The 25,055-nt window shown below is 57.0% G+C and overlaps 1 protein-coding gene across 8 annotated transcripts in view; it reads right to left on the minus strand.

Annotated features, from left to right (window-relative positions):
- PITPNM2 (phosphatidylinositol transfer protein membrane associated 2) overlaps positions 1-25,055 on the minus strand; it is a 124,094-nt gene that overhangs the window by 73,789 nt on the left and 25,250 nt on the right. For 7 of the 8 annotated variants that reach the window (XM_045534931.1, XM_045534935.1, XM_045534933.1 and 4 more), the window contains exon 2: positions 21,496-21,598. The gene's annotated coding sequence lies outside the window, so the exon portion shown is untranslated. Of the gene's footprint in view, positions 1-17,187; positions 17,321-21,495; positions 21,599-25,055 lie in introns of those variants that run through there. The other variant, XM_045534932.1, reaches the window with a different exon arrangement.

A 25,055-nucleotide genomic window follows, 5' to 3' on the forward strand; every position in this document is an offset into this window, starting at 1 on the left:
GGGCCTCTCCTCTCTGCCTTGTTCTAGAACCCCCCTCCTGCCGTTTCCCCCAGCAACTCCTGAGGTCATCCCTGGAATGTCTGGGCAGGGGCTGTAAGATTGGAACAGACCCTCCCCTTCCCCAATGTGGTGGCAGAGAGCCCCCGGGGGAGTGCAGAGGGTCCCTGGTTCCAGACTGCGCGGTGGAGCCAGGTGCTCCAGGAGACCTTCCCACAGACAAGAAGCGGCTCTCACAGGCTCCTCCGGCAGGGCAGGGAAAGTCTGGCCTGGGGTCCCCACCAGAACGCAGCCCGGCCTTCTCACTTTGCAGATGCAGAAATCCACACACAGAAAGGGGAGTGACTGCTCGGCGGACTCCCCAGCAAGCCAATTTTGGGGGGCAGGGGGAGCACCGTGCACCCTCTCAGGGCCCCCAGGCAAAAGGCTGTGTGCTTCTCGGGAGCTGGGTGGCTCCACAGCCTGTACAGCAGGGACTGAAAGCTGAGCCAGACCCCTCTCTCCTCCCCCGACCGACCCGAACCCACCCACACTGGGAAAGGAGAAGTGATATTGAAAGAGGGGTAGTGGAGAAAAATGCAAAAAATTCAAATACAACCACAAAGTAAAGCATCCTAACTACTGCTGTGCTGAGCCCACAAACAGTCATGGGTCTTCCAAGCACAGGGGCTGTACCCCCACCCTGCAAAGTCTTCTCCCAGCTCCCTGCTTCCCCAGCCCCTCACAGCCTGGCCAGAAGGACCCTCCACAAACCTATAGCACACCCTGCTGCAGCTCAAAGCCACGGGGCCTCCTCCCCCACGCAGGGAGTTCCTGCAGGCTCTGCCCTGCCACCTCCTGCTGTCTCTTCCCCAGGGTTCCTTCTCACCAAGGCCTAACTTGACACCCTGGCTCCAACCCCCCACCCTAATTTTCTTCACTGCATTGATTATTACCTAATATGCTACTTTTCTTTCTTCTTTTTTCCTTTTATTTTTTAAATTGTAGTAAAATATACACAATATAAAATTTACTATCTTAACTACTTTTTAGTGTAGTTTCTGGGTGTTAAATACATCTACATTGTTGTGCAACATGGCCACCATCCCCCTCCAGGACTTCCTCACCCTCCCAAAGTGAAACTCTGTCCCTACCAGACGCTAACTCCCCATTGCCCTCCCCAGCCCCTGGCACCCACCATCCTACTTTCTGGCTGTGAATTCCACCCACCAGGGACCTCACTGTATAATCACGGCAGGTGGCATCACGTCGTATTTGTTCTTCTGTGTCCGGTTTCTGTCACTTAGCATGTCTTACAGGTTCACCCATGCTGTAGCGTATTCTCATTTTATTTTATTTTTCGTAGAGACAGGGTGTTCCTCTGTCGCCCAGGCTAGAGTGCAGTGGCACGATCATAGCTCACTGCAGCCTCGAACTGGAGGCTGGATCGCTCCAGTGATCCCCCTGCCTCAGCCTCCCCAGTAGCTGGGTCTACGGGCAAGTACTACCAGGCCTGGCAGAATGTTCTTTTTTAAAAATTGTTTGTTTCTCCTGCTAGAATGGAAGCCCTGTGAGGGCAGGGATTTTGATTGGTTGTATTCACTGCTGTATCCTCAGGGCCTGGAAGCTCACCTGGTACACAGCAAGCATGAATGAAACTTTTGGACGCGTGAAGGAGTGGATGGGTGAGTGAAGACTCTGTAGAAGTTAGCACCTCACGGGTCTGTGCCTGGCCCAGAGCTATACCCACCTCCCCCCATCCCCATCACAGACTAACTCCTCGCCCCACCTATGGCTTTAGACCCTTGCCCTGAAGCCCCAGGCCTACCATCCCTGGGGGGCCCTCTGCTCAGCGCAGAAGGACCCCCTCCACATGGGCTCCCCCCAAATGGCTAACCGCTGTGAGGCTTCCCCACGTGACATGTCCAGGAGAGGATTATTACAGGAGCAGACAAAAGTCCTCAAGCTCAGAGGTGACAACACACCCCGGAGACTCCCAGGGCAGCAGCCACCAGGAAGAAACAGGAGACCAGGAAGGGCCTGGAACTCCTGGATCCCGCCAATGGGGCCCGAGGCCAGCACCCGGAGGGGCAGCACCCTGGGTGGGCATTCCGGAGGCCCGAGGACGCAGCGGCTGCCCGGGAGCTGGGCTCCCAACCTTGGCGGTCACTTGCCTTTCACCTTCTCCACATCCTGCCTGGCTATTTATAGCTCCCTCTGAGAACGGCTTTACCCATTTTCCTGAGCTGGACAAGTTTCCTGAGTGGCAGACTCCACCTCAGCAAGCCACAAGGGGTGGCTTCGATCCGGCCAGGCCTGCTCTGTGACGGGGACTGCCAAGGGGGTGGAGGGTCTCTGAGAGTCACAGGTGACTCATGCCCTACCAGGCTCAGGGTACCCCTGGGAAGGTGGCGTCCAAGGAGACGGCAGCAGCCGAGTACCCGGGCAGACCCTCAACCAGGGGTGCTGGAGGATGGTGACCCCAGAAGGGCCCAGGGCACTCCAGGACTCCTCCAGGAAAAACAAACAGATTGGGACAGTGGAAAAACAGCTGTACCTTTAAATTATCTGGCCCACAGATACAAAAACCATTTGCATGCTGAAGCTGTTTGCATCTTCGGTTATTTTTAGGGTGAACCCTGTTGCCTCCCCTTGGAACCGGATGAAGCCCCAGAGGCACGTAGTCCTTTTTCCCAGATGGGGGTCCTGGTCCGGTTTCCCTGGGAATGAGGGCTGGAGCAGGAGCTCCCTGGGACCCACCCCTGGGCCAGAACCCCGCCTTTCACTCAGGCTCCTGGAGGAACGTGAGCACCAGGGAGCCACGGCAGCCTTGCTGGGACTTTGAAGATCCACCGCTGACATCACAGCTGCCTGCCTGGGTCCAGAGAGAACCCCGTTTCCACCCCAGAACGTGAGGTGAAGGGGAGATCCGCTGCCTCCACCCACGCCAAGCCCAGCTGATGGGAATATTTTGCTGACATATTTCTAGAACAAGCAGCAATTAGGGCAGATTTGCTCTTCCACTCCCCCTCCCCAAAACAGGAATAAATCAGTTCTACCAATTTCCCAGCTAATGATTTCCTCCATTAAATTAAAAAGAAGAAGAAGAAAATGTTTTTTTAAATGGATTACCAGCCCTGTGCTTTCGGAGACCATGTGACCTGCCAACTCCTCTTAAGGCCTGATACATCAAAGTCCCTGAATTAATTTTTAATAAATAAAAAAGTCACAGTCTAAGAAGCACCACCCTGCAGTCCCCCCTCCCTGCCTCCAGACACACAAGGGTCAGCTCCAAGCTGGCTCTGGGAAGCCAGCGTCATCCGGCCAGAGACAACTCTTGACAGAGCATGAGACCCATTTCAGGGATGGGAAGGAAGAGGCCCAAGCACACACCCCAGGACCCAGGAGTTGCGGCACACACCACACAGTAGCATGTATGGAGTGGGGTCCTTGATTCGGAGGCGCACCTGCCTGGAGAAATGCAAACAGGTGCAGCCAGGAGCTGAGGAGTTCCAGCGGGGGTGGTGTAAGTTAGGGCTCTCCAGAAATGCCTGCCCTACCTTGCCTCTGTGGTCTGAACCCTCTGCCCTCTTCACTGGACCCCACACATCGTGCTGGTCATCAAAGCACACGTGAGTGTTCCATAAACGTGACCTGGCATTGCACGCACTTGTCTGCATGTCCTGCTAATTAATAACCAAGAGTAGGAACTTTCTCTGATTCATTTTTGTATCCCCAGTGCCTGAAACCATAGCAGGTATTAAAAAAATGATTGGGGAAATGAACGATGCACAAAAAAAGCCTAGAGACAGCTGCACATTTACTTAAAGCAGCTCTCGGGTACAGCTGTCGTGGGCATGCAAACCAAGGCACCTGGGCTGCACTGTCCCAAGCCCATCATCACACTCTTGGCCCCTGTGAGATCAGGCAACAGGGGCTCTGGGTGAGCCAGAGGACAATGGAGTCTGCTTCAAACTTCGGGGTTCATAATATGAGCAAAGAGGTGGCAACAACCAGAAATCCCCCCCTTCCCCATGAAGCTGACAGGAAGGGCTCTGGGTGACTCAGGCCTCTAAAATGTATCATCTGTCTAGTGGTTTACTTCTCCTTTGCACAGCTCAGCTACTTAGAGCCTTCTTCCTACAATCGGGGGATGGACCCCAGCGGTGAGAGAAAAGCGAACCGAGTCCTAGAGCCTTAGGTAGTCTGTGAGGCTGGGCCACGGGAAGGGGAAGATGAACCAAGTTGGAGGAAGAGAGAACGGAATGTTTCTTCCCACCTCAGACAAAAAAGGTCTGGAACATCCCTGCTCCACCCCAGCAATAACCACTCAGGCAAACAAAGCCAGAGAAACCCCTGGATTCGCCACTGCTCCAAGAACAGACTGAGTCTTTCTCACCCTCATCCCTCAGTCCCCTCCCAGCCCTCAAACTCAGGCCCGAGACCTACGGTTCCACAGAGCAGGAAAAGCAAGTGAGACCTTCTGGGTTCCGAATGTGAAAAACCACCGTTCTCTGTGAAAAGGCCTTGCTGTGAGCCATCAAGACCTGCAAGTATGAGTCAGAGCCGACGAACAGGCATCTTCTGCAGCCAGTGGAAAGACGGCAAGCTCTGCCCCACGAACAAAGGTAGCTCAGGAGAGCAGCAGGAAGGAAAGTAACATTTGTGGAGCTCTGTATGAGTTATCTACTGCTGTGTAATAGATTACCACCCCCCCCAAAAATCAGTGGTTTAAATCAATAGACACTTACTACTTCATGCCGTTTCTGTGGATCAGGAGGCCGAGCGTGGCTTGGCTGGGTGGTTCTGGCTCAGTCTCTCAGGGGGTCACAGTCAAGATGTTGATTGGGGCTGCAGTCATCTGAAGGTGTGGCTGGGGCTGAAAGAGTCGCTTCTGAGTCAACGCACCCACGTGACTGATGGGTTAGTGCCGGTTGCTGGCAAGGGGTCTGTCTCAGCTCCTCACCGCAGTTCCAGACTTCTGCAGAGAGCCACTTGAGCGTCCTCACAAGATGGCGGCTATCTTCCCAGAGCGAGTGATCCAAGAGAAAGGACAGCAGAAACCATACTGTCTTTCATGAGTGGGCCTTGGAAGTCACACTCTGTCACTTCCAACACTCTACAGAATATGCAGGTCAGCACCATCCAGTGGGGGAGGGAACTGCACAGGCACATTTGTGACCACCAAGGACGGGAGGTTGGAGCCACCCTGGAGACCACGTGCGTGGCCACACTGCGGTGTTCCCAGCCCTTGATCTAAACCATCTCCTTTCATCCTCAAGACAGCCCTGGGAAGCAGGCATTTCATCTTCATTTTACAGACCCAGGTTCCTGCGGGCTGCGCTGAGCCACGCCTCTCATCCGTCCGTCTTCCTCGGGGCCGAGAGAACAAGCTGGTGTGAGCGAGGCGGTGAGGACACGGCTGCAGGTATCCAGGGGAAAGGTGGTTCAGAAGCAGCGCAGAGTCAGGCCACTCACGTGGTCACCCCTCACGGCTGGTGGCCTTACAGAAACAGCGAGGAGTGTTTCTCCTCTCGCAGTTCTGCCACCTGCCCCCTCCCGAGGTGCCTGACTGCGCAGCAGGGTCGCCGTCCTGCAGCCACTTCATTAGGGCACCTCCTGTGCACGGTGCCTAAGTGATCTGTGGCCGCAGGTGCCGCCCCGTGGGGTGCGCAATTTACAGCCACTCAGAGGCGGAGGACACAGGTGAGAAACGCATCGGTCCGGCCAGCTGCCAGAGCCTCCGGGTCTCGCAGGAAAACACGACTGAGGCTTATCAATTTCCCCCACTTCATTCTCACCACCACAGACAGGGAGAAGGAAGCGATTAAGTCCATAAATCTGACTTCTCCATCTAGGGCTGGATGGTTCTCGATGCTGGCGATCCCTCCCTTGCACAGGCCGGGGGCGGGGCCTGGCGGGGCGGGGAGAGGAGACAGAAGTCGGTATCCCCATCCACCCTCAGGACCAAATGCGTCTCCCTGAGGCCCAAGTGCAGAGAAGTGCCCCATGCAAAACAGGCACTAGGGCCAGCCCTGCTGATAGTTTTGAAGAGACAGTAACGTGTCCCCGGTGCTGATCTGCACAGGAAGGCACCTTCCTGCCGCCACCCAGAGCCTGCGGGAGCCCAGCCACCGAGCCTCCACTCCACCAGCCTGAGGTTTCCACTTCTCTGCGCCGTGGCCTTTCAGAGTTAGAGCCGGCTGATCCCCTTACATGCCCTGGTCCCTTCTTGCACCCTGTCCTCACCTCCCACCTGCCCCACAGGGCTGATCCGAGAGAGAACGAGACGCTGTGCACACAGGCAGCGGCACAGCACCAGCCCGGGGAGAGCCAACAGCGCGCTGCTTCTCCACGCTTCCTTACCTCTCTCTTCGTTCTGAACCCTAAAGGATCCCTGGAGTAAGATGGCCCTGTGGAGAAATCTCCCCACTCCCTGCAGCATCCTGCACCTACACACGGGGGTGGGTAGGGCAGGCCCACCCCTGGTTGCAGCCTCTGGGCCTAACAACCACTGGAGGTTCAGGCAGAAAGCTAAGGGGTGTGGTTCCTTCTCATAAAAGGACTCCATTCTCCAGAAAGCACTGCCAAATGCAAACAGGATTACTAGTCACTGTTTGAAAAGATGAGACAATTAGAGCAGGATTAAACATATGTTTACCGCCTCCCCCTTGCCCTGGGCTGTGATCCACCAGGCGGGCTCCTCCAGGCTTAGATCTCATCCTCAAAGCAGGGCCTCGGACTCCATCCGGCCTCTAGACCTGCAACTCGGGGAGCCCCTCAGGGAAGCTACAGGTTATACTGTTCACATTCCCCACTAAACTGTCCCCTGCTCCCCTCGCCAACTCGGAACTGTGTTTGAGATGTCAAATCATCCTTTAAAAAGGCATTTGTCATCAACGGATGAGTGGATGAACAAAACGTAGTCTCATCCACACAATGGCAGGTGATTCGGCCCTGGAAGGAAGGAAGTTCGGCTGCATGCTCCGACATGAATGGCCCAAAAACACGATGCCGGGTGAGAGAAGCCAGACAGGAAAGGCCACGCGGCATCTGCTTCCATTTATGGGAAATGTCCACAGCAGGCAAATCCACAGAGACAGAAAGTATACCCGTGGTTGCCGGGGGCTGGGGGTTTGGGGAGAAATGGGGAGTGACAGCTGCGGGTTCCTTTTTGGGGTAATGAAAATGTTCTAAAATTAAACTGTGGTAATGGCTGCACAACTCTGTGAACGCACTAAAAACCACTGACTTGTACCCTGTGAATGGGTGAAGGGCTGGCGTGTGAACCTGCGGCAGAGGGAGCTGCACTCTGCTCCTGGGCCCCCAGCCCTCCTGCCACATCCGCACCCGCACGCTCACACCCGGGCCCAGCCCTGGGAGGCCGAACGAGGGGAAGACACAGACGGAGCCCCAGGCCCAGGAGACAGGCTGTGGCCCAGGCAGAGACCGCTAGGCCACATCTTTTTATTTATTTATAATTTTTTGGTAGAGACAGGGTCTGGCTGTGTTGCTCAGGCTGGTCTTGAACTCCTGGCCTCAAAGCAATTCTCCCACCTCCCAAAGTGCTGGGATTTCAGGCGTGAGCCTCTGTACTCGGCTTATTTCACATCTTTAAACCCTCCAACCTGAGACTGGAAGCAGGAAAACACCAAAATCCAGCTGGTTTTTGAGTGAGCAGGGAGGGCCTAACTGGAAAAGGCTAGCACTTCTCATGTCTGCAAAACAACGGTGAAGATCGACAACGCCTGGGGCAGAGATGTGCAAACACATCCGCTGCTCCTTGTCGAGTCCCAGCTACATCCTGGTCAAGCCCTGCTTACCGCCAGCACCAGGCATCCAAGAACCTGACCAGCTAGGCAACAGTGGTCAGATAATGCCAAGGCCAGGGATAGTGGCGCAGAGCCAGGAACCCCCTGGGCAGAGGCACTGGCACCTGTACTCTTGGGATCAGCCTCTTGTGTCAGGGACAAAGCCCAGGATCTGAAACAAGAGACCGCGGTGTGGGACCACAAGCTTCCTCTCATGGCGCTGCTGTCTTGGCCAACCAAGCCAGGGCAACTCACTTCAGCAATCCTTGTCTATTGGAGCCTCCTTAGTCCAGGGCTGGCTGTAGATTCAGAAGGCAACATGGGCTCAGGTGACAGGTCTGCCCCGTCAGGAGAAGGGAGCTCACACGTACAGGGGACCTTGGGCACCAGGAGGCCAGTCCAGGCACTCAGACAGCACAGGGGAGGTTTCCTGGAGAGGCGACCCTGGCTGACTCCACAGCTGAGCTCCTCCCCCAGGCCTGCTCCCCGTGCATCCGGCTCAGGCACCAGCCACACTGAAGACTCTCTTATCTCTCTGCCCCAGAGTCCTTGGGGATGTTATCCAAACAGTTGCCTGCAACTCTGGCCATAAAGCCAGGAATTCGGGAAGCTGGTAATTGCAGAAACTCTTCTCCTCCCCCACAGGACCGTAAATCACGCTCTTCCTTCTCTCCAAGGCCCCGACGGTGGTGGGATCCCACGTTCAGCCTCGACCTCCCAGTGGCAGCTTCTGTCCGGACAGGGCCGAGGGCAGGGACAGGCAGGTCCCTTTTGCAGAAATGAAGGCCTCGGACGGAGCGACCTGCGGCTCTGACCCTACACGTGACGCACGGTTCTGCACAACCGTCGCACCGTCCCGCAAGGCGAGATCGCGGCCACACAGTGTGCCCTTTCCTCATGCTATCTATCAATCCACAGCCACAGAACCACAAACACACGAAAATATTTACATGACCAGATTAACTTCTGGCTTCCACGGTTCACTCAAGCAGGCATGTTTATCTTTCCCTCACACGACACTCTTCCTTGGCTGACTTCTTTTTCGGGGCGCTGGCACGCACAGTGCAGCACTGGGGGGGCTGGCGGAGGAGCTTAGCACCCCACCCCACCGTCCAGCACGGCAGGCTGACTCAGGCCTCAGAGTGTGGCGAGGGAGCCCTAGGGCAGGGGCCAGTCCCCAGGGAAGTCAGTTATCTCTGCTCCAGACCCAGCTACTGGCTGTGGCCAAGCTTGCTGGACAGAGGGACCCTTCTGCTGACAAGGAGAGCTGAGCAACAGAACCAACGGCCCCGTGCTCGGCCCCCCTGGCAGCCCCTGCCGACGGCTGCTCGCGCTGCCATCTTTAGAAATAACTGTTTCTTGGGCATGCACCCACATGTGTACAGCGCGACTTTAAAGGTTCTGTTAAAAGCAAAAAAAAAAAAAGAAAGAAAAGAAAAAAATCTTTCAGGTACTCAACAAAGCAAGACATCGTGATGTTGCCACCAGCCTGCCCCCTCCTCCCCCCGCCTCCGACCTGTCACCCCCGTGAAGTGCGATGAAGCTTCTCCTAACCCACACATCAGCGTCCCCACTCCTGAGCAAAGCCCCTCGGCGCTCCCCTCGGATTTCAAGACGGCATCTAAACTCAGCCAGCGCACAGGGCCCGGGACCTGGTCCTTCCTGAAGCTCAGCCCCAGCCAGACTCAGACGGGAGCCTGCGGGCCTCTCCTGCCCGGAGACCCCGTGCTGGCCGTTCCCGGAGGGCCACCCTGGCTAACCCCAGCCCTGCCTCCTGCGCTGGGTGAACTTGGCGTTCAGGTGGTCTCGCTTAAGCGTCAGCACCCCAAGGCATCCTCTGTGAGCTCCTGGCCTTCCACCCCGCTCCCACAGGGCTTGGCACTATCTCAAGCGTCACCACTGCCTGTGACTGTCCCCTTCGCTGGCCCGAGAGCTCCTTGAGAATGGAGGCCGGAACCGACTCATGTGCTCAGTGCCCACACGCAGGCCTCAGGGACGGATCAGTACAGGTGCCACCCACTCAAGGGCCAAAGCGGCCTTGAGGTTTGCCCCCCCCAGCCCTAAAGCACCAGGAATACGTGGGGGTGGGCACAGACCCCTCCTCCAAGGGACCGGCGCCGCTCCCACGCAACGGCGGCCCACTCCCCACCTGCCGTTGGCAAGCGCGCCTGGGGCATCGTTTGTTTCCGTGATATTTATACGTGCCCTGCTTGCACGCCCCAGCTCACGGCCCTCATTAAACAAGGCCGAGGAAGGGGAACGGGCTCGTGGGAAGCCACTTCCCATGATTGGTGACCACACAGCACAATATTTTATTCACGGTGAGTTCCTGGGATTCTTGCCAGCTTACCGACTTCAATCCTTTTCCACAAGTGCCTCTTGGGCATGCGTCCTGTTCCTCGCCTGGTGCCAGCCCCAGGAATCTGCTGCTAGCGAGGAAGAGGTGGTGGGAAGACGGGGAGGGGGCGAGGAGAGACACAGAAGGATGGGGAGAAGGAGGAAGGATGGAGGGAGGTGCAAGGAAGGGGCAGAGGGCTGGGGAAGGAGCCGGCCACAGGGCGGGGGCATCTGGAACCCCTCCCCAGCCTCAACAAGGGTCGCCAGGCGAGCCCGGGAACCAGAAGACAAACAAAGCTGTGTCCCTGTCAAGAGGGTGGATCCGGCAAGGGCAGAAGCAGAAAAAAAGACACCAGGAGGAGGCTTGTGAGGCCACAGTCACCCAGCAGGATGGCGGGCCCAGCTCCAGAACCCTCCAGGCCGGGCGCCTATCCCACCTGGCACCCCCGCAGCAAGAGTGAGGCCTAGGGACGCTGGGGGCACTGCAGGAGACTGGACTGGGGCCACCGTTCTTAGTGCAACACACACTCCCTGTATGAGGCTGTCCCCAGGACTTTTGCGGGGCCACCTTGCCAGCTCCCTTCTATCAGGGACTACAGAGCACTGGAGGAAAGACTTCCAGCGCCCGCCTTTCTGTGCACGGACCAGCATCCTCCTTCCCTCTCTGAGGCAGACTCTCCCTCCCTCCCTCCTGCAACCCTGGACCCCACAGGCGCTGTGGCAGGGGGTCGGGAGGGAGCCTGTGTCTTTCCGAAGGCGCACACGCAGGCTGGGCAGGGCGGCCTGGCTGGGGAGGTGTCCTAGCAGGCTTATTTATAGCCCCGTCCGCACGCTCTCAGCGCTGCCTGCCTGCCACTGGGCTTTTCAATCCGTTGTCTATATTTATCGCCCAAAGCCGTTGGGATAATGGCAAGGCCAGAAATAGCCTTGAAGACATTCACGTGAAGATGACGGGCAGGTCCCCAGCTCCCGGGCTGGCCTCGCCCCTGCTTCTGCCGCCTGGCAGTGGGTCACGGGGAACAGCTGGACGGGGCTGGGGAGGTGGCCGCAGCCAGATGGGAACAACATAATCCCTCTCTCTCCACTGGCCTTGGCCCTCTCCAGTGATGCAGGGGACACGTCCAGAACGATGCATCGCAGCTGCCAGGCCACGGGGAGACCAAAGGTGACAGAGATTCCTGACGTCAGTGTGCTAATCAGAGCAGACTGTCCGTGGAAAGAGAAAGAGGAGAGTCGAAGGCAGCAGGTGCAGGCTGGCAAAAAGCAGGTCGCCCCCCCACCCCCAGCACCCAGGTGCAGGGAGAGGCCCTCCCGCCTCGCCCTTGCACCTGGACAGTGGACAGCGGGTCCCTTTCCCGCTGACCTGGCCACTTGCCACCCCCAGGTAGGGAGGATGTCGCAGAGACAAGTCTGCTGGCCTGGGAGGAAGGGGGCGCCAGGGGCACAGGCGGGCCCTGCTCCTCCTCCAGGGCGCTAGAGTCCACCCATGAGAGCCCAGCTGACAAATACGCTGAGGACCCCCCAGGGGGAAACGAAGCGGCTGAAGAGCTCTGCCCACAGGGTTGAGACAAATCTCGCTGCAAACCCCAGCTCTGTTGCCAGCTGTGGAGTGTGAGCCAGGGACTCGACCTCCCCAACGCTAATCTCTTCATCTGCAAAGCAGAGAGGCTGGCGTCTGGGCCAGGACTGAATGAAACCCTGTGCAGGGAGCTCCAGGGAGAGCTGGTCCTATGGGGTCCCCATAAATGGGGGTGCTTCTTGTCCTCTGTGGGGAGCAGTGGTCCACAGCTCTCGGCGATGCTTTTAGGGGAACAGGGCTCTGGGTCCTACAGAGGCCCAGTATGGGCCAGGGCTGGTGGGAGGAGGGAGACGGCACCACAAGTGGGTCAGGACCAGGACACAGAGGTCCAGGCGGGGCGGAGGAAGTCGGGGCCACCCGCCAGAGCAGAGCCCATCACAGGAGGGCGGCCTGGGAGCAGACACACATGAAATGGAAAAGCAGGAGCCCCTCCCTATTGTGAGCACACACACGGCTGCCACAGAGACAGCCACGAGGACGGCAAGTGAGTCCCCTGAACCCCACGGGCTCCAGGGCTCTGCTCCTGAGATCCCAGCCCACCTCCATCCCACCAGCCTTTAACCCTGCACCTGGGACTCAGCAAGCTGGGACTTCTCGACACTCCCAATGTACCCTGCACTTGGAGTACTAACGGCATCAGCTCATGTGGTCCCTCTGCCTTTCTCCCTTCTCCCCTGGTAAACTCCTCTGCACCCTTCAAAGCCCAGCTGAAATGCCCTCTTCTATGAAGTATTCCCCATCAAGCAGTCAGCTGCCACCTGCTCTCTGTGCCTCCCTCTGTCCACACACCACATGTCTAACCTGTCTGTCCCCCCGTCCCAGGGAGTGAGTTCTTTTTCCTCACTGGATCCCACTGCCTGGCACAGTTACATCTGACAGATGAGAGAGTGAACTGATTCCCTCCTTCACGCTCACCCACAGCTGTCATTTTTGCCAAAAAAAAAAAAAAATTCTTTTTAAAGAATGAAACCTCACACCAGACTCCCTCTGGTGATGAGTGCAGAAGACAAATCTGGGTGTTCTCTGACTCTGCCTCCCTGCGCTTCTCAGGGGCACCCAGGCGGCCAGGCTGGGAAGCTGCTGCTCCACCAGGACTCTGCCCAAGGGACGAGCGGGCTACCCCACGCCGGAGAGGGGAGGGGGCAGGCCTACCTTCATGCCCGCGGGCTGGGGGCTCCAGGCCACACCACAGTGTTGGGGCTTCTGAGCAGACCTCCCACGGGCTCCCGGCTGGGACATCATCTCCCTCCAAGTGGCCCATCACAGAGCAGGAGCTGGTGCGGAGGGCCGAGCCTGCTGCTGAGGGCAGGGTTTGCCTCCCCGGCTCCGCTGCTTTCCCATGATCCAAACCCTCCCCATTCAGAACACCTGGCTCCCCATGCCCCTTTGAGCCTGGGTTTGGACGCCTCTCCTAGCTGGAGCTGTTCCCAGCCCCACTCCCAACCTCTCAGATCCACAGCTGGTGCTACCTTCAGGCAGCCCATCCAGGTGGAGAAAGATTCACAGGTGAGCCTTTTCCTTGGGGCAGCCAGCAGAACAAAAAGCACCGAGAAAGGCAGGGCCCCGAAAGGCTGACTCCGCATCCTCTGACAGCACCGCCGACAGCACCCAGGCGAGCCGGCACCCCTGGCCTGGGGAAATGACAGTCACAGCTGACTGGCGTGCACAGCCTCCCTAAGGACTCCGCACACATTCACTCGTTTAATCCTTACGAGCACATGCGGTAAGCACTAATATTGTCCCCGATTCACAGATGAGGAAACTGAGACACACTGAGGGGACCTGCCCCAGGTGTCCCAGGCAGTTTGGTTCTGGAGCCTGCAATAACCACCACGCCATGCAATCCTCTGCGCGGATCGTTACAAAACAACGTGCCGTGTAAAATGGTGCTTTGGGAACACAGTCTGGCAGGTCCTGAACGTGCTGAGCACAGAGTTACCGTGTGACCCAGCAATTCCGCTCTTAGGTATGTGCACGAGAGAAATGAAACACGCGTCCACATAAAAACTCGTAAGCACATGTTCAGAGCATCATTATTCACAATAGCCTAAAGGTGGAAATATCTACCCATGGATGAATGGACAGACAAAACGAGGTCCATCCACATAACCGCATACGATCCAGCCACAAAAAGGAGTGAAGTGCTGACACGTGCTCTGAAACGAGGAACTCTGAACACGGACGCTGAGTGCAAGAAGCCAGAAACAAAAGGCCGTGCACTGCGTGAGTCCTTTTATTGGAAAGGTCCAGAAAGGACCTTAGCCATTCTTCTGTATAAGAGAAGACAAAGGCCAGGGCAGACTTACCTGGGGCAGGTACAGCCTCAAACACCCTCCTGTGCACTGCACTTCTGTAATGCCGAGGTCCCCGGTTCCAGAAGCCTTTCCTGACTTTCTAGATGGAGAGCCGTTCGCCCCACACGCCCTACACACACGCGCACCCCACAGCGATGTCTATCAGAGAGCTCTGCCAGCCGGTACCAGCCACCTTCCCCAAGCTGCCACAAGCCCGGGCAGCCACGGCCAACTCCTATTTGTTTTAGGAAAGGAACGTTGTTTATTGAGCACCTACTAAGTCTCTGACACCCCAGGCCAGGCACCCTGTACTGATTTCTCATTTGTTTTCTTTCCTTTCCAAAGCCATCTTTGGGAGATGCTTTAATGGCTCAAGAACATGCAGCACCTGGGACCTCAGAAGTCCCCTTGCAGTGGGACGTAGCATGGGCCAGTCTGTGACACAGAAGAAGGTCCCTTATGCCGAGGTCCCACCCCTACCCCTCTCTCATCTCTCAGTGACGTGTCCTGCTTCTTGGTTCCATTAATAAACTGATCCACAGTAAAGTATCAGGGAGTGAATGTGACATATTTCCCAAGAGCATTTATCATCTGAATGAAAACTAGACAGAGGCCAGTGCTTGGCTGGAAGGAATAAGGGACTGACAGCGAAATCTCAGGCACTGGAGGAAGAAGGGAGGCACGATGCTCCTTCCCAAGCCCCTCAAAACACAACCCTTATTTATTTTTACCTCCAGCACATAGTGGACTTCAGGCACACAGAAGGTGCTTAATACAGGCTAGTCAAATGATTGCCCTAGCTAAGGCCACTCCTCCCGTCTGGGAACCTGCCCCCTAGAAAGCTCCGGTGCATGCTCCATGGGGACAAGCCGGTAAACTCGCTTCACTCAGGGACACTGGAGCCCAGTGGAGAGCTGCGAGTCCTAAACCCACTACCAGTGGGGGCACAACCAACACACAGCACCCAACTCGGCTATCCCAGAGCACGGTCCGACCCGAGAACCACCGCGGGAGTGCGAGAAGTCCCTCTGCAATGCCCAGGGCAGGAGGGGAGGCTGGGCTGGGTTCCCCAGGGCAGGGAGCTTGTCTTCAGTTTCCTCACTGTCCCCCCACCCCTTCCAGCCTCAGAGGAAGACACCGACTGGCCTCTGCAAGGACAAGGGGCTCACTCAACAGGGAGCCCCGCCGGGCCTCACCCCTGCCGTGGGCAGCCCGGCCTTGCTGCTCCACCTCTGGGCGCCACGTCCTCAGCCGTGTGCTGCCATCACCTGTGATCGCCAGAGCACTCGCCGGAGCAAAGGGCAGTGGAGAATGATTTCTGGAGGCAGCCTGCACATCAGTCGCTGGGGGCAATTTCCAAGTTGTCATTCCTCCACAACGCGTTTACTGTGACGGGGACAGACGGAGCTAAAAGGCTGAAAGAAAAATCAAACTGGATATCTCTCCCCACCCCCAGCCTTGGCCTACGGATTTGACTTCTCCCAAGACAGCAAAGGCAAGATCCTTCTCTGCCCTCCCCCCACAGGCAGCCCTCACGCTGCGGAGTCTGAAGATGACACCTGATTCTTCCCATGCCCCACTGGGAATGCCCTGGGAGACCTTAAAGCCTGTCATTGGAGCAGCCTTGCAAACTAAAAGAAAAGTTACCAGCCCACATTCTCCTTCACAAAGAGGCGCAGGGGAAGTCACTGAGATTCAATCACAGTGAGTGTGGTCAAGCTGAGTGCACGGCCAGCCCAGCCGGGACACAGGGCTTAAGGGAAAGCTGTCCCCAAAGACGCAGCTGAAGGGCAGTGAGGTCCAGGCCCCATGACCTTCTTACCCTCTTTGCTATGAGAGATTAAACCGTGGATTGAAACAGACCCCCGCGGCATACACGAGGCCTCTGGCTATGTTCACTGGGGCATCTGGTGGCTGCAGAGGACGTTTTGGTGCCGTCCTTAGGGAGAATTGGCCAGGCCCTGGCATGGGTCTCAAGCGTGAGCTTATGACCCACAACCACGGGGGCTTCCTTGGTCTACTTGTCTGTCTCCCCTAAACCGTTAGCTTCTCCACAGTAGGAGCCTCTTACTTGTCTGGGGCCTGGTGTGTAACAGAAGCTCAGTATAAGTTGATCAAATGATGCACAGGAGCCTCAGCTCTGATCTGCTCAGACATCGAGGCTGCAGCCCAACTCGGCTGAAATGCTGGCCCAGAGACAGCTGCTAAAGGCCCAGGGCGTCAAGAATCCTCAGCTTGCAAAGCCTCGTGCTCCTGCCCGCTGCCCTGGCTCCTGCTGGCGCTGCCAGGACCCCACGGCACTGCTGCAGGAGCCTGGGGCCAGCCCTCCTTCCCTCAGCCCTCAACCTTCTGCAAGTTCCCTCCCTGGAACCTTCCCTCGGTTTTGCCGCCAGAACACGGGAATTGCATTCTAGAAGCTCAAATCCTGGCTCTGCTGCTAACCAGCTCTCCGTGTGACTCTGGACAAGTGACTTCCTTTGTGGGGCTTCAGCTTCCCTGCGGGTTACATAAAAAGGTTGGACCAGATGGTTTCTTGGGTCCCTCCAAGTCCACCAGAACCTTCTTTTAAGCAAGGGTCACCAATGCCCGGACAATTCCTTTAAGTTCTGCCTTAACGTACTTGGGGCCAAACACCCTCACCACCCCCTCTCCCCACTGCCTCCTCCTGTCACCCTATCTGGCCTGTTCTCAACACAGTAGCCAGAAACCATCCCTGCAGAGTACAAGTCACATCCTGGCCCTGCACTGCTCACATTTCAGTAGCTTCACGTCACTCAGAGTCAGGGTCAAGGCCTTGACACAGCAGGCATGGCCCTGCTCCATCAGGGCCCTCCGTGTGCTCGACCCCCTCCCTGCTTCCCTTCCCCGCACTCACTCACTCCATTTCTTGAAGGCCTCAGGGCCTTTGCACAGGCTGCCTCCTCTGCCTGGATGTTCCTCCCCGAGATAACTTCCTGGCTCACTCCCTCGCCTCCTTCCGGCCTTTGCTCACGTGTCCCCATGTTGGGAAGCCTTCTCTCCCCCTGCTTCATGTGGCTTTGCGCAGCGCCTGACACACTCCCATGTTTTACTGTCTGTCTGTGGAGCGTCTACCCCCACTAGACGATAAGCCCCAGGAGGGCCAGAATTTCTTAATGTTTTATCACATCTTCATACCCAGCCCCTATAACAGTAGGTCCTCCCTACATACGTGTCGAACGAATCAGTTTTGATCCACTGTGGTGTCGATCGTGCGGCTAAAATGGAGAGTCTCAAGCTACGCTGCTCTCCCGCTTGAACGGCATCATCTCGGGATTCCCTCTGAGAATTCCAAGCTCTGGACGCTGTCTCGGGGAATAGAAGTGATTGTTCTAGGCAGGAAGTGTGTGAAGGAACAAAGCAAGGAAATGACCCAGGGGACACGGGTCCAGGAAGCTGCTGCTGCCGCTCGGGAGTGAGCAGACGCCTCCAGGTGCCTCCCTGCGTTAAGATGAGGTCATCACACGGCTCCTCTGCCGCACTGGATGCCCGTGGAGGGAACAAGCAGGAAATGCACTGGAGCAGGGGCTCTTTATCAGAGCCAAGGGGAGGGGGAAATGGAGGAGGGAGAAGGAAGGTGGCCAGAGGGTGTCCAGTGCTGAGAACCTGCAGGCAGAGCTCCAGAGGAGGCCCCAGCCCTGAGCGCCCAGGCTGAGCCGTCGGTGGTGCAGCCTCAAAACCCTCCTGGCCCTGCGTGTCCTGAAGGAGGCACCTCAGTGAACCTCCAGCAGACAACAGCAGCACCCAGAGACACAAGCCAGAGAAATGCAGCTTCCGCCACCTGGTTGAAAATAAAGTCCATTCTGGGGAAACGTGCTCTCCCTAAGCACACAGGGCAGATGCAGAGATGGTCCCCAGAGCTCCAGGGAACAGGAAGAGGAGGGAGAAGGAGAAGAGCTGACCCCCGTGGGCACGTGCCTGAGGGGAGGGGGGTCCTGAGGGTACGTAAGGAAGGGGAGAGTCCCAGGCAGTGCGGGGTGTGTGCAAAATGCAGACTGGAGAAGTCAGGAGGCGGACAGGGCTTCCCGGGCATGCCTCAGGTCACTGGACCTGCCCTGCTCTCTACCAAGCACCATGGGGACAGCAAAGGGGCTCAGGACAAGCTCCCTGCCCTTGGGGACCTCTGGAGCATCTTTGCGCCACAGCATGAGGTTGTTCAGTGCCCTCCTTCCATGCCCCTCCCGGCTCTGGGCTGCAGCCTCCTAACACGTGACTTAGCACAGACCTAAACCCCACAGAACTTTCCCAGCACGGCCCTAGGGTGGAGGGTTCCGCTGCTGCAGGTGAAGGAGGGAAGCCCCGTCACCACCTGGGTCTGGGCTGCAAACAAGGGGCCAGGGGAAGGCGGGGGGAGGGGGCACAGTGGGGACGCGCCCTGGAAAGTCTGTGTCGGTTGCTGCTGTGGTCGGAGGCCCTGCCCAAGTCATCAGCCGTCTTCCTCCTCAGGAGACAGTGACCTTGCTGAGGCCTGTCACAGAGACAAAGGCAGGAAGCGCCCCTCCCTGTGTGAGTCCTGCGGGGAGTCCGGAAGGAAGCCCCCTCCCGGCCCAGGGACACTGAGGCTGATGGCAAAGCTATTATAGATGCTCTGCTCACCCGCTCAGAATGGCGAACATCTTCCACCCTGGGGGGCTGAGGGCACAGGCTCTCCCTGGCTGGGATCCCCTCTTTGAGGCAGGCCCTCTCTGCAAAGGACAGCCAGGCCGTGCTGGGACAACAGCCCCGCCACCCCCCACCTTCTGGAAGGAAGGGCTCCAGCTCCTTTGGATCAAGGAGCTTTTGTAAAAATAAACCCTGGTCCTTGGGCCCTTTCCTTCCTCAGCCCCCCGTGGGGAAGAGGCGAGAAGGAGGGTTCAGGTTCTCGTCACCCTGGGAGGGCTGCCGCTCTCCACCCCACGACTCGACTCCTGCTACCCAGGGCTCGGTGGGCGCAGAGGCGTGCAGGGGGCGACCCTGATCGTCCACACTGGGGGCCTGCCGTTTTCCAGGTCTGGGGTGGGTTTTGGGAGAAAGCAGGTGAGTGGGGAAGGCCTTAGGCAGGTGGTACCAGCTCTCTGGTCCTGGGGGTAAGGAACAGGAGTCCAAAGACAAGTCTCCCACAGTACAGGTTCCCAGGCAGATGGCAGACACAGACACCTACCCCAATATCTCGGGGCAAATGTGCCAAGAATTCTAGGAGAGGTCCCAGCAGTGTGCAGTGTGCTCTGACACACGGGGAGAGGACGAAAAGGCCAGCGTGGACCTGGGCCTTGCAAGGAGCTTCAGAGAAAGGAGGTGTTTGAAAGGGGCTTGGGAGGGGGGACGGGAACCGACAGGCGGAGGTGGGGAGAGGGAACGCCAGGACGCTGGAGCCGCACACGCCAAGTGCAGAGTGTACCAGGCACAAACCCGACGCAGGCAGGGACTCCTGTTTGTCTTGTTCACAGCTGCGTCCCTGGCACATCCTAAGTACTCAGTAAGTATGTGCTCAATGAACGAGTGAAGCAGAGTGACGCCTGAGGACATCTGGGGTCTAAGCGAGGACGTCTGGGAGAGGTGGGCTGCAAGGCCATCACCCCTGCAAACCCACCGAACTCTGGGATGCAGTTGTTAAGAAGAAGAACCTCCTTCCTGTAAGAGAGGAAACAGGAAGCCAAGGCCGCAGTGGGGCAGGGTCCCTCGGCGCAATGACAGGCAGTATCAGAGCTCAGGCCACGCGGGGCAGAAGAGTTCTCCCCGGTCCCCTGGCTCCAGTTGGCAGCTAAGTCACCGGAAACAGGACAACAACGACGAGGCGCTGACCCCACAGAACCCCCGTGACCCCCGTGAAGCTGAGAGTCAGGGCTGAGAGTCACCGTGGCCACCCTCCCCCACACCCACTACCAGCAGCCAGGACACTTTGCAAAGTGAATTAAAACAAAACAAAAAATACAACATAGCACTCTCTTCTTAGCACTTGGAGGCCTTTTCGCGGCAACTCAAAAGAATGAGCGAATGGCTTTCGAGAAGAAAACAGCCCATAGCGGCAGCCTAGAGCTACAGAGCACTGCGGAGCCAGAGGCAGCCCGAGAGGCCACAGAGCCCCGTCTTCCCAGGGAGGGCCGGGAAGCCCGGAGAAGGGAGGGGACTTACCTGGGGCCAGACAGCAAGTAAGGCCTCAGCCTGGACCAGACCAGGGGCACCTTGAGTGGTGGGCCGAATTTGGAAAAACCTGCCATGTGCTTCAAGTCTAGACTCGGAGTCCAATCCCAGTCCCACCACCGGCTAGCTGTGTGACCTCCAGCCTGACACCTGCCATCTCTGAGCCTCAGCTTCCTCGTGTAAAATGGGATCCCAACAGGCGCTGCGCAGGGGTGTGGTGGACTTAGCAGAGATGGTGCATCTCCCAGCCCTCACACGGCAGGGGCTGTGCCAGTTTCCCTCAATGGAACATCCACCCTCCGTGCCCCCGAAGTTCAAATTAGCCAGCGAGTATCCAGGGAGAAGGCTTCATCGGAGTTTAGGAAAGGAAAAGGAACAAGTGCTTCACAGGCCTTGGCATGAAAAGAAGGGCCCAGGGCCAGGACTTGTGCCTGAGACTCAGGAACCATCATGATGGCGTGTGTGAAGACACACGTGTGCTGTTTCCAGGCCACGGACCGTGGCTTGGGAGCAACCATGCAAGGCAGCAGCCCAGTCTCTCCCCACTGCCAAGGCTGGAGAGTAGCTGGAGCCTGGGTGTCCCCAGCCAGGGCTCGGAGGAAGCCGCCGTCTCCAAAGGCAAAACTCCACCTGTCCTGTTCCGTGTACTGGCAGGGCCAGGTGGGGCCTCGGGAGTGAAGAGGAAAGAGCCACCCAGGGGGTCCTACAAATGGGAGAACCGCGGCCTCGGGGGCCTCACGGGCTGCCCTGGGCAGTGCTTTATCGTATCTGGAATCTAAAGCTACCGGAGCCAGAACATCAGTCTTTCCTATTTAGCGAAGTCAATATTTGCAGAAGCATAATCAATAAACACAAGCTACCCCATGTTAATCAGATAAACTGAGGCTTTTTTTTTTTTTTTTTTTTGAGACAGAGTCTCGCTGTGTTGCACAGACTAGAGTGAGTGCCGTGGCGTCAGCCTAGCTCACAGCAACCTCCAACTCCTGGGCTTCAGCGATCCTACTGCCTCAGCCTCCCAAGTAGCTGGGACTATAGGCATGTGCCACTATGCCCAGCTAATTTTTTCTCTATATATATTTTAGTTGGCCAGATAATTTCTTTCTATTTTTTTAGTAGAGATGGGGTCTCGCTCTTGCTGAGGCTGGTCTCGAACTCCTGACCTCGAGCAATCCACCCGCCTCGGCCTCCCAGAGGGCTAGGATTACAGGCGTGAGCCACCGCGCCCGGCCTAAACTGAGGCTTTTAAGAGAAGAAAGAAACGGCAGCAAAGCCTGTGCAGCCCCAAACTCCAAAGCCAGGGTGGTCTGCAGGGCCCCTGCTCTGGGAGGCGCGTACCACTGCACAGGCACACGGGCCTTACCTGTGTGTCTGAGGCGGCTCCAGCGATGTCCCTGCCACGGGAGGGGGATGGACCCCTAGGCTCGCAGAAGGGTGTCAGGGGCCAGGACACATGTGCCAGCATCCTGCAGGGAGAAGCCGAATGGGAGAGGAGGTGAGACTCCTGGGTGAGACTCCCGGACTTTCTGATCACACCAACCCGACCGGGAGATGGGCGGAGCCAGGCCTCCTGAGCCATGCAAGAAACCAGCTGTCCCGAGGGACCAGGAGGGAAGGACAGGGGACGTACAACCGAAGGTATCTCCACTTTACAAAGGGACCCAGGCCAGGACACACTCAGGGAGCAAGTGTCTAAACACTGATGCACCCCGACATTGCCCGGGGCCCTCTCTGCTCCAGAAAACTGCTCAGGGAGCCAGAACTGAGACGCCCAGGACATACTGGAAGCCCAGCTGGAGCTCTCATCTCAAACCTGAGGTTTTTCACCCATAAACCCTGCTGGGATTAGAGGACTTCGGATTGCAGTGGGGAAGCTGGAAAACCAGACAGAGCAGGAAGAAGAGTGGCAGACACTCAGGCCAGGACGCTAAGAGCGTGGTCACCATGTGGGGTGGTAAGATGACTTCTAGCCTTCCCGGCAAGCCCCTCCAGCTGGGCAGAATGTGATCTGACGCCCACCTTTGCCAAGTACCCAGAGGCAAGAGATGAGCGCTCGAAACAAAATGAAAAATGTGGACAAACAGACTTCCAGGGAGTCCCAGGGCCAACAGGCCATGGAGACGACAGAGTATTAACAGGTGCCACGGAAGCCACCACCCAACCCAGGGATCCTGTGGGATCCTATGGACCCCATAGCCCATACCACAGCTCAACACACATCCTAGTTTGCCTGACACACCCATGAGCCCCCTGTGCCCAGACAGCAGGCAGCAGCCCCCCCCAGTGACTGTGACAAGAGGCAGCTCCCCTCCGGGCCATAGAGAACAGGACTGTTCCGGGAACCAGCAACCAATTCCAGGGCGCCCCTGCTTTAAGGGCCGAGGCCAGGCACCGGGGGCTCCTCAGGTAGCTGCCCCTGCCTGGGAGGGCCAGTGGCCTCGACACAGGTGAAAGCCACACCAGAGGGGACCGGAACGGTGGCTGGGGAGGCACAGCAGTTGGGGGTGTGGCTGCAGGGAGTGCGGCTCTTCACACCCCGTCCTGCAGTGCGGTGTCCTGCACGCCTCCCCCAGGGAAGCTGTGGCCAGGGCTGCAGAAGCCCCTGTGGGACTGAGTCCCTTGTCTCCACGGCCCCACATGCACACCTCCATATACACCTGACCCCCCAACAAAGCACCCCAGGCTCCCCACGCCCTGCAGCCTCTCCTCACATGCCGCCACCTGCCGCAGCGGGCCAGGCCTCTGTGTGATTTTTGTTCCTTAGCTTCCATTGCGACAACTTCCAATGACCCTGAGGTCTCTCCATTTTGGAGGCAAGGAAACCCATTGAGAGGGTTGAGGGTTCGCCATGGTAACGCGCCAGTCAATGGCCAGCCCGTTTGGCAGGCCGGCCTGCCCCAGCCCACCAGGACGCCTCTCCGCGGGTGAGAAGGGCAGCGGTGACTCACGCCCGGCAGAATTAGATCCGCAGGGGCTGTGAGAAAAAGGCACTCTTGGAACGCAAAGAGGGGCACTGCAGGGAATTGTGTTTCTGACAAAAAGTATTTCAAGTGCAAAAAGTGCAGGCAGGTTAAGGGGGCAAACCCAGCACGTAGCTGCTTGGGGAACAGACCGCCAGGGGCGGGGGGCTCCAATATCACTGGAAAGAATAAAAATATGCTGCTGCTTAACTCAGGTTTCCTCCAGTGACCCCGACACAAACGGTAAGAAGTGAATCGGTCCACTCCCCTGAGGGGAAATGGAAAATCACAACAGCACACGGTTCCGTGCTGAGACGTGCAGCGTGCACGCTCCACACACATGGAGTCATAGTCCTGGGAGGGGGGAGGGGGGACCCGAAACCTAATAATACACCGTGTGGGGCTGTTTCCCAGGAGCAAAGGGAAAACATTTCATTCCTTTAGGTTTTACATCTAAATCTTCAAGATGCCTCTCGAATGGTTTGGAAAATTTCAGGGAGAAAAAAAAAAAGAAAGAAAAACAAAACCAAAACAACCTTGGGAGATGAGAACAACAGAAGTCAGAATTGCTTTCCTAAAAATGTTTCAGCTCCCTGACTCTGTTTCAGTCCGTGGAAGTGAATTAGTAAGTGAATCTGTTTCTCTATACGATTCCTATTAATAGAATATCAGTCTCTCTTCACCCCCACCAAATAAATGTCAAACAAACACTTAAAGAATACTGGTTTGATGGGGTGCCAGATTACTAGCCTGCCCAGACGTCCGCATGTCTCGGGCTGGCCCCGGTGGAAAGTGTAAATTCCAAATGAGTGGGTAGTGCTGCCGAAGTGAGACGCTGCCGGTTCCATCCGCCGTCGACATGGCGACCGCAAGGCAGGTGGCTGAGGGATGAGCGGGGGGAGAGGCCCATACATATGGGAGGTGGCACCAAAGCAACCTGTCCAGTGCTGACCACAGTGCGGGGCCTTTGACCCCAGCTGGAGGCATGGCTCCTGATTGTTCTAGGCTGAGACAGAATTCACATGCCATCAAACCCACCCTTTTAAAGTAGATGGTTCAATGGTTATTGTCTGTTTGCAAGGTTGTACAGCCACCACTGCTACCTAATTCCAGAACATTTTCATCACCCCAAAAAGAAAAGCTGCGCCCATGGGCAGCCTCTTCCCATTCTCCCCTCCCCCAGCCCCTGGCAACTGCTGATCTGCTTTCAGTCTCTATGGATGCGCCTATTCTAGATATTTCGTATAAATGGATACACTGTTTCCTCTCGTGTCTGGCTTCTTTCATGTAGCATAACGCTTGCGAGGTTCATCCATGTTGCAGCATGTGTCAGTGCTTCATTTCTTTTTACGACCCAATAACATTCCGCTGTATAAACAGGCCACGCTCTGTTTACGCACTCGTCCACGGGTGGACATCTGGGCGGCCTCCACTGTTTGCCCACCGTGAATAATGCTGCCATGAACATTCATGTACAAGCCTTCGTGGGGATGTACGCTTTCCATTCTTTTGGGTGTACACCTAGTAATTCATAATTTTTAATCAAATAGTGTCACTTAATTTGAAGCAAGTAATACATCTGCATTTTGAATACTCTCTAAACTCAGAAGATAGAATGGGCACAGGTTGAGATATTCTTGTCCCTGTTTCCCAGCACCCAGTTCCTCTGCCCAGAGGCAAATCCCAGTTTGTGGTTAATCCTCCCAGAGGCAGCCTATACATAGGCCTGCATGGGAGGAACTTGGCAACTAGATCAGCCGGAATCAGCCTAGTAATGCAGGGGAAAGAGCACGGGGCACTGTCCCCAAGTGCCATCTCTGCCTGGGTGTCATTGGTGTGCTCGGGGAAACCACTTATTCCAGAAGAGGCAGCAGAACCAGGTGGCTGAGAGGAGGCCGGGAGGTAGGTGGGCTCTGAAACTTGGCTCTGCCACTTCCCAGCTGTGACCGCTAACCTCTCTGGG

The sequence above is a fragment of the Lemur catta genome, chromosome 21 (genome assembly GCF_020740605.2).
Source record: "Lemur catta isolate mLemCat1 chromosome 21, mLemCat1.pri, whole genome shotgun sequence".
NCBI lineage: Eukaryota > Metazoa > Chordata > Mammalia > Primates > Lemuridae > Lemur > Lemur catta.